At 33.1% G+C, this 9,267-nt stretch overlaps 1 long non-coding RNA gene across 1 annotated transcript; it reads left to right on the forward strand.

The window, feature by feature from the left end:
• Positions 1-2,765: 2,765 nt before the first annotated feature.
• Positions 2,766-4,379, forward strand: LOC132723286 (uncharacterized). The gene is made up of 3 exons (XR_009624722.1): positions 2,766-3,069; positions 3,616-3,897; positions 4,129-4,379. It is a non-coding gene; the product is annotated as an uncharacterized LOC132723286 (long non-coding RNA).
• Positions 4,380-9,267: the final 4,888 nt, after the last annotated feature.

Below are 9,267 nucleotides of genomic sequence, written 5' to 3' on the forward strand. Positions count from 1 at the left end.
TGATCTAGAAGATATAACTATTAGAGAACCCAGGGGACCACAAAGAACCTATACCACTGGTCTGTATCATTCTCATGAACGTTCTTGGTTGATGCTCTCTTGTGAAACCTCTAAGATGTGACCTTGACTTGGAGGTAGGCTGGTATATTGTCAGGGTGGTTGTGTTGACTTGATATAAGTGCGTATCATTACACCATCTTATTATATTACGCTATACCTTATATATGTGCCCTGAGAGTCTTATGTTTTAAAATCCTGTATTTAACATTTTGTTATATAGTCGAGAGAATAATTTAAAACTCGCGTTGAATAAGCGAATCCCGCGATACAAATACGAACATATCACAACCTTTTATCGACTATGTAATCTTTGTACCAATACAAAAATGTCGAACTCTTCTATGACAATCTGCTCATTAAGTGCAGAACAATACATATGGTCCACCAATAAACTCTTGCGAAATCTCCTCCTCGCTAGATGGTCGAGAATGGATCAATGTTAGATATCGTTGCGCCATGACACATCATCTTATTATAACAAACATTTGTGCCAAGTTATTTCAGATTCCTTCAATAAACGACAAAGTGTGACGGACGGACAGACAGACAGACAGACGGACGGAAAGACAGACGGAGCCTATTTCAATATCCCCCTTTTTTCTTCGAAAAGGCAGGGGACAAAAAGAAGTTAAGAGGAACAGAGGGTTGTATTTTAACAAAATAAAAAAATTTACCTATCGTAGTATTTCTTGCCTCTTGTAAATGTTAATTTTAGAATTGTAGAGATCACCCTAAGACACCCTTGACCTTGTGAACCACTTCCCCTTGAATTTCATGCAACTCTTAAAATAAAGATGCATATACTTCAGACAATATTATTGCAATTTACTTGCTAAAATGACTTTTACATATGTTACATGCTCTGCATATTTTTTTCACTGATGTAATTTTTGATTTATCATATAAACCACCAATGTGAGGACTTGCACCAAGATATAAAGAGAGAGAAAAACTAACACACTGCTTCTGATACATGCACGTTAAACTGTATGGGGACCTGTTGCACCGTGACACACATACACATTCTGTTAATGAAAGTCCATTATATGTAAGCCCTTGTGGATGAGAAGTTGCAATTCACGATTTATGCATCAGAATTGCTGCCACTATCTATCCCTGGCAATTTATTGTCAAAAGTAACTAGATGTGTTTAAATGGGTCTATGCATCTGAGTCTAAGCTCCAGCAGGCTGTGGTTATGGTCCTGACAGCAAAATTGCCATAATAATTACACCTGTTTGCTTGACTTATTTTGTGAAAAAAAAAGATATTTTCACTTTTTCTGTCAAACAGTCAATCTGTTGGACTTGTACCTAACTTTAAAATATAAAATTTTGTTTTGGTTCTACAAGTCATATACTTTACTATAAAGATAAATATTTCTTTCAAAATGGCCTCCATTATCAGAAACTGATTGCCCAAACTATTTTTTGGAGAATCTTCGAGTTTGAGCCAACGAAGTTCGACTATAAATTTTTCTTAAATTTGTTTAATTGATGTTAAAAATATTTCACAAAACAACCCTTATCAACACCAGTTTTTCAAGATAATTATCTGTATTTCGCAAATGTCTTCATCACATGTCAAATTTGTTAATACACACCTTTCTCCAAGGGGCCGAAGGATCTTGGTAGTCAAAGCACATTTTTTCATCTCTCAGTATTGGTCTGATGCTGTAAATGCTCTTTATCTTCAACTTCAACTTTGCTGTTTGGTTTTTTGTGGCTGCCATTTATCATTTTACGAATTCCTGATGAATGCATGGTGTCAATGCTGAAAAAAAATCAAAATCCACTATATTTTTAGCATTTACATGACTTTTAATAACCCTGAATGATGATATTATTATATATAATAACAAGCAATTATCATAGTATTGCAAGCAAGTCCCCTACCAATTGGAACCTCAGCAACATTCTTAAGGGCCATTGGCCATTCACTTAATTGTTTCTATTTTAGGTAAATTTGTTGAAAAAGTTCTTCAAAAGTGAACACAGGAAACAGTTATTAGACGCCGCGTGCACGCAGCGTCTAGTAGATATATGTTCGTTCAGTCAGCAATGGAGAATTTTTTAGTCTTGTTTTTGTTTAATTTTTTTGTTCTAACAAAATTACACAGTTTTCAGATTTTCAGATAAAAATACCTTTTCTGATTATAAACATGTCCACGAGTGTCATGAATGAAAAAAAGTTTAACAAAAGTGATACTTCCATGTTTAAACATAACATTCTTTTTTTTTATCTTTTTTATTTTTTACCAATAAAATAACGTGCCAATGAGCCAGTCTATATTCTGAAGCAAGAAATTAATGAGTGAAATATCCTCGGCTATTATCAATATCAACAGAAAGGGCCAAAAAGTTGCGGTTTAGGCAATTAGGGTAAAATCAGCGTAATGCGTTTATTACCCTAATGCATTTTCAATTGAGTGATGCCTCCTTATATTTAGGAGTCATTTTATAGACGATATATAGAACATGTTTTACAACAAACACAGATAATTGTTAACTTGCATTTTAAAAATTATAAAAAGGTGTTGAATTGAAAATTTTAAATCTAGTGTACAAACAATTAACTATGCCTCGGCCAGTCGGGAGTACATGTATTTCTTGACACAGTAGACTAGGTGGATTTTGGTAATTGATTCAGGGAATTCCCCAGGCGCTTTTAGCGCATCGGCACCGATGCGCTAAAATTTCAGAACAAGAAATCCCGATGCGCTTAAAATTATCATAGCGCTTAAAAAAATGACCGATATCCCTTTCTTTTGTGTCTATAAGTTAACCCCAATTAGCCAAATAAACAAGCCAATATACATGTCCTGTGTAGATAATTACCCGAGGCGTATACGCAACCCGATACACTGATTGCCTTTAGACTGTGTGACGTCACAGACACCTGTCATCGATGTCTGCAGACGACTGTTGGTGCACTTTCAGGTGTTGTCAATTACCGTGTATTGAGATGGGTGCAATTTAACCGCGGCATGTGTGATATTTACATGTTTCAGGTAGGTGTAATAACTTTTATTGCTTTGATAATATAACTGGCATTAATTGACATGCGATATAACAGTTTGATATTTAGGGATGAATGGGTTAATTGTCTTGATATAAGTGTAATGTTCAATTTCATCTTTCACTTTCTTATGATCGTTACGTCTAAGCAGTACTGTAGTATTAAGATTTCAAAAAAATAATACGTCTTACATGAATAAGGGAAGCCTAGTTCACTATCAATTTTAAGAGTTTTTTTTTGTGAGCAATGTCGTTGAAACTGTCTCAGGATCATTTTGCTTTTTTTTTCTTTTTTTACTCTTGGATTAAACTGCATAGATATTCAGAAATAAATTTGGTTGATGGCTACTTTAACATTGAAAACATTTACGACTGTTCATTATCAACTTGCAAATGAGTGAAAACAACAACAAAAACTTTACATCAACAATCCCACTTAGTGACAGTCAATTGGTCATTTTCTTTTTTAATTAAAAATGTCTTGTAATCTGTTTCTGTTCAGTGAATCCCCAAAATGAAAAAAAATATTAACTTTGCAGGCCCTCTTTAAACGAGCCTGTTCATGGACAGCTTTGTGAAGTGCAATCTACTGTCCTACCCCTTAGCATTGGTTTGTCAGGACATACAGGAGCTGGCCAGGCACTTTGGTGTAGATATGGAGCAGTGCCGCAGCCACTGGCACCAGGTATGTGCCAGTCTAGAGGGGACTGATCAGTCAGCCGACCAGACCATGACCTGGATTACTGGCAACCTTTCTACCAGTCATCCAGCTCTTTACAGAATTGCTGCTGTGGGTCTCCTCCTCCCAACCTCTACTGCAGGTAAACATTATTAAATTCATTCATTCTTGAACATTAATGATTTTCCAATGACAGTTGCAGATGTGTAACACTTTGCTAGAAGTTTTTCAACATTTCAAATATAATTTTTTTTACTTAGTTAAGTTTAAACAGGCTGGAAGTTTTAAATTTTCAAATATTCACATCAAACAAACAATATAAATAAAAGACATGAGGTTAACATGAATGATTACTTTTATTTATTAATTTCAGATTTTGAGCGAGGATTCAGCTGCCTGAAGAGAGTTAAGACTGAAAACAGGAATTGTCTCTCTGTTAAAGTTCTAAATTATCTTCATCTCCCTTTAAGGACCCCCATTAGAATCTTTCAACTTTGAGAAGGCAGTCAAGGCATGACAACAAACCTAGAAGACAGGCCCACTTTTAATGATGTTAATGAAGAAAAAACAACTGAAATATACTCATTTAAATGGGACACACACATACATATAAATGTTGATCACATAGTGTGAACTTGTGTTTATATATATTATATAATTGTTTTTTTATTTGAATTGTTGGAAATGGAAAAAGTAAATAATAAAAATTAAGAAAATGTCTATCAAGAGAAAAGCTTTCATTATATGTTTTAAAACAGCCCACAGCAGTATCTTGACACCTTAAATGGCAAAAATTTTCGACACGCGGTATGGGGGTCAAGACCCCCTCCCGCACCCACCCCCGTATTATTAAAAAAATGTAGCGCTTAAAAAAAATCCTGGGGAATTCCCTGTTGATTTAACCCCAATGGATTATTTTGCAGCATCTTTGATGTGCAGCATCAATATTTAACTTGTTATGTACAGACAGACAGATGGACTGAAGGACACTCTCAAGTTATTTTTTTAAACATCCCTGTTATCAAAATATAACATTCTTAAAAGCTAAATTTTTAAAAAGGAGATAACTCTTGAAATAAAGATGCAAGATGTCATACATGATGTGAGTGTAACATTAAAGAACAATTAGTAATGAAGGTGTTGATAATGAATGATTATTTTGAATTTGAAGTAAAAGAAAGTAAAAAGAATGAATAAGAAAAATTCGAAATTTAAGGAGATAATTATAGAAATATGAATGCTAGATTTATAAACCTTATCATATTATTATGATGTGGAGTTTGAAGAAAGTCCTATAATGATTGAAGAAGTTGGAGTAAAAATAACCAATTTCTCGAAAAAAAAGTCTATGTTCAAAAGGGGCACAATTCTGGAAATAGTCCTGCTAGTCAGTATTGAACTTTCTCTCAAATGTTGAGTGCTAATAAGGAACATATATATGAAGTTTGAAGTAGATACATTCAGAAATAAAGAAGTTTAAAAAAAAAAACAATGTTTTTTTATGAAAATTCTAAGTTCAAGTAAGGAAATTCTGATGAATTTTGTGCCAGAGTTGTAAACCTTGTCACATATGATGTGGTTGATGACTAGAAATTGAAGAAATAAAGGACTTATTGTGAAATCTTGAAATTCAGATTATGTGTTGCCATAGCAACCAGAATTTTCAACATAGGAAGAAAAGAAAAAAATGTTCGCATATTATCTTTAGACTACCATCTACCCATATTTCAAGTTTCATAAAAATATTTCCAGTACTTTTTTCGATATCACTGGAGTCAAATTTGCCATGTTTTCAGTATGTTTGTTGCCATAGCAACCAGAATTTTCAACATAGGAATAAAAGAAAAAAATGTGCGCATAATCTTTAGACTGCCATCTACCCATATTTCAAGTTTCATAAAAATATTTCCAGTACTTTTTGCGATATCACTGGAGTAAAATTTGCCATATTTTCAGTATGTTTGTTGCCATAGCAACCAGAATTTTCAACATAGGAAGAAAAGAAAAAGACGTGCATAATCTCCCTACTGCCATCTATCAATATATCAAAATTCATAAAAAATATTTGCAGTACTTTTTGCTTTATCGCAGGATCCAGTTCTGTGGACGGCAGACCGACTGAGGGTTAACCTAAAGTCCCCTCCAGTAAACCGGTAGGGGACTAATAACTGGTATTCATAACAATTATAAAATAGTTTTGGAGAATATTTCTCCATACTATCAAGAACATGATTGTCATAAAACGTTTGTTGAATGTCTCTAGGACTGAAGATTTATCTATGTTCATTAGCCTCTTTAAATGTCTCCATGTATTCATGCTAGGTGAATCACAAGTACAAGTATGTTAACAAAAGATATTCTGACAAAATGAAAATGAAAAGATTGAAGTAATATTATTGATATTCAACTCTAAATTCGAAAAAATACTTCAGCATTCCCATATCCGCTATTAAGCCATTACATGTATATGCAAAATATTGTGTGGGATAATAATTTCACACAATCTGTTGATACATTAAGATAATGTGGTCACATAATGTCAACAAAGTCAAGCTGATGACACATTATGCAGTTTTATGATGGTGAGTTTGATAATTTTAAATCATTTCAATAGTTGAAATGATAAAAGATAAAACATAAATGTGGATATTAACATTTGACCTTATGTGTGACCAATTCACGGCTTCACCTTGCTACTTAGATGATGCCTTTTACACATCTTGCTATGAAGGATAAAAAGCTACTTATAATTCCACTTATAGAAAGAAAAATAATTTAATTAAAAAAAAAAACAAATTTGGCAATACATGTATTTTCTTTTGCAAACTTCCTGACTTTTCAAAATCTAAAATTCATTAAAAAATTGTATTACTTTTTCAAATGTTTTTAAACCTATCAAAATGAGGACTTCTAACCTTCAAAGAATGAACAGGAATCATATTATCGAAGCTAGATCAAAGAAAATTGACAATCAGAGGACCCGTGTGTAAGTCCTCTCATTGAAAAACATCCTTGCACAGGTCCTCCAAGTGATATCAAAAAAGAAACAACAACACACATGATGAAAACAAGAAGCGATGCAATGCGATGCAACTAGGGCTGCAACAATACACTAAAAGTTCTTTTTGATTCGATTTCAGACACCCAGATTTGAATTTTTTTTCCATTTGATTCATGTGTGTTTACTTTTTTGTCTTTACTTGACAATTCTGCTTATTTGCTGTAAAGTAAGTGGCCCTAAACATTAATTTTAGCATTTTTTAGTTGTCTCAACTTATTTGATCCCTAACTAGTTATTTCTAGCAAAGCAGTGTATATGAAAATAAAAAGTGGTTTATTTCAAATTATTTAGAATTTCCCTGTATATATATTTTTTATGTGTTGAAGCAGCTCCACAGCTTGTAACTGTTAAAATGAAGCCGTTGCATCATGTAATTTGTTTTGTTTGTTTCATTTTACGCCTTTTTCTAACAGTATTTCAGTCATATAGGCGGGTAGTTTCCTAACCATCGTTCCTGGAGAGTTACACCAGTACTAGACTACCTTTCTCCGCGCTAAACTACCAAAGCATCTCTCGGGGATCGAACCCACGCCAGAGAGGTAACCGGATTAGAAGTCATCGACTCTAACCCCTCGACCACCGAGGCAATTAATTTGTACTTACTGACTTTGGACATGACACTCCCGCAAAGCATAACTTACCTTTACCCTCGCGAAACCAGAAGTGTTCCAACACCTGTTATTTAAGTTTTGATGGAGGATTTTTAGAGTTAATTTTTCTACATTGACGTTTTTGCTTTAAGAAAATACAACATTAATTATGCGCTAATTGATTTGATGACCAAGATAAATTAATCAGTTGTATTTCACGTAACAATGTAGTATACTAGTTAGAGTTTATTTTTAGTTGTGAATCAAATTGAAATTTTTATCATTTGATATGGGAATAGAATCTTGATCTCTTGATATTAAATTTTTTTTAAGTATATATTATGTTACAGTTATCTAAATTCAAAGGGACGAGAAATGGAAAATATGCAACCTACAGAAACTTGCAACTTACTCAAGGTTCTCCTTTTTGAACTTGTAGAAAAAGTAGAGGACCAATCCTTATCTCTGTAACTTGCATGCCTACTGTTGCCATTTGCATGAAACATTAAGTTCTCCATCATACCAAGTAAAAAGCTTGCCTTCAGATATCTCTTCAACTGCAAACACATCAGAACCTAAAAATTATAACCAAAAAATAATGTTTAATGCTAAAAAGGGGTGGAAAAATTCAATTCCACTTGTCCACTCTCCATGACAAATCTAACTTATTTAAAGAAATGATCGTCATACATGACCATTAAGATTTTATGCCTAAATTACTAATATTTTCAGGCTTTATTTATTATATCTTTTATTAAATCCTTGACAAGAGAAAACTGCCAGGGACAGTTGCTTGTCAATAACAAAATGAAATGACGCAATTATTAGATGACACAGATTGACATACTCAGCAACAAATAACAAACAGAGGTGTTATAGCAAAAACTTAATTATTGTTTGATAATGGTCAGACAATAAAGAGAAACTGGTTCCGACATATATTGTGAGTTTTATTTTATGCCCTGCCAATACATTTTCAGTTTGTTCTCAATTAATTAATTAATGTTTCCTCATGTTATATTTAATGTTACATTAAAGCAAATAAATTTGAAACAATTGTAGAACACATAATTATGACTGACTGTAATGACAATAAAGAAATGAAAATCTAGATAAACCACCAAAGGATATATATACTCATTGTATTTCTATATGTGTTTTCCTCTTTACTGTTTATTCTAATGAAAATTAACAGTGTACATAGTAATTCACAGTTTCACACTTTAATCTATATGAACCCTCCGGATTATGTTACAAATCATCATTTGATATAGAGAATATTAAGCCGTTTGACTATATTTGTTCAGAAACTAGACTCTTTTGAGAATTTAAATTCTAATTTTGTGACCTTCTACTTAAATTAAGATTACAATTATTGAATCCCTTAATTTATAAGCTACAATATATCATCTATATATGACAATCTTTATGAATTCTAATAAAAACTAATAAGGGCTGACAGCTAATAAAATTTGATAGGGAAGTGTCTAGCTGTACGGGGCCGTACACACATACGACTAGCCAGGACACACTGTACTGGCATGCGAGCAGTTCCCGTACAGAAGCAGTAGCCGTATTTTTCATTTAAACGCTTGATTTTTACATGCATTCTTCAAAAATTCATTTCAAACCAAGCAGATACATAAACGAGACAAAATCTAAGTGTCAGTTGGGCAGTACGTATAAAAATTCTTATTTTAAATCACTTTCACCTGTGCGTTGTCAAAACGTGACCTTTTTTTATCTGGGGGATTCCGTCCTTGCGCGCATGCGCAAACATACTTACACGTGTTTAAGGGGTTTCCACTTATACAACCTGTTTACAGATAAGAAGGCAATGTGATGAAAACTTGTTTAATAA

The sequence above is a fragment of the Ruditapes philippinarum genome, unplaced genomic scaffold (genome assembly GCF_026571515.1).
Source record: "Ruditapes philippinarum isolate M1 unplaced genomic scaffold, ASM2657151v2 ctg7562_1_1_1_1, whole genome shotgun sequence".
Taxonomy (NCBI): domain Eukaryota; kingdom Metazoa; phylum Mollusca; class Bivalvia; order Venerida; family Veneridae; genus Ruditapes; species Ruditapes philippinarum.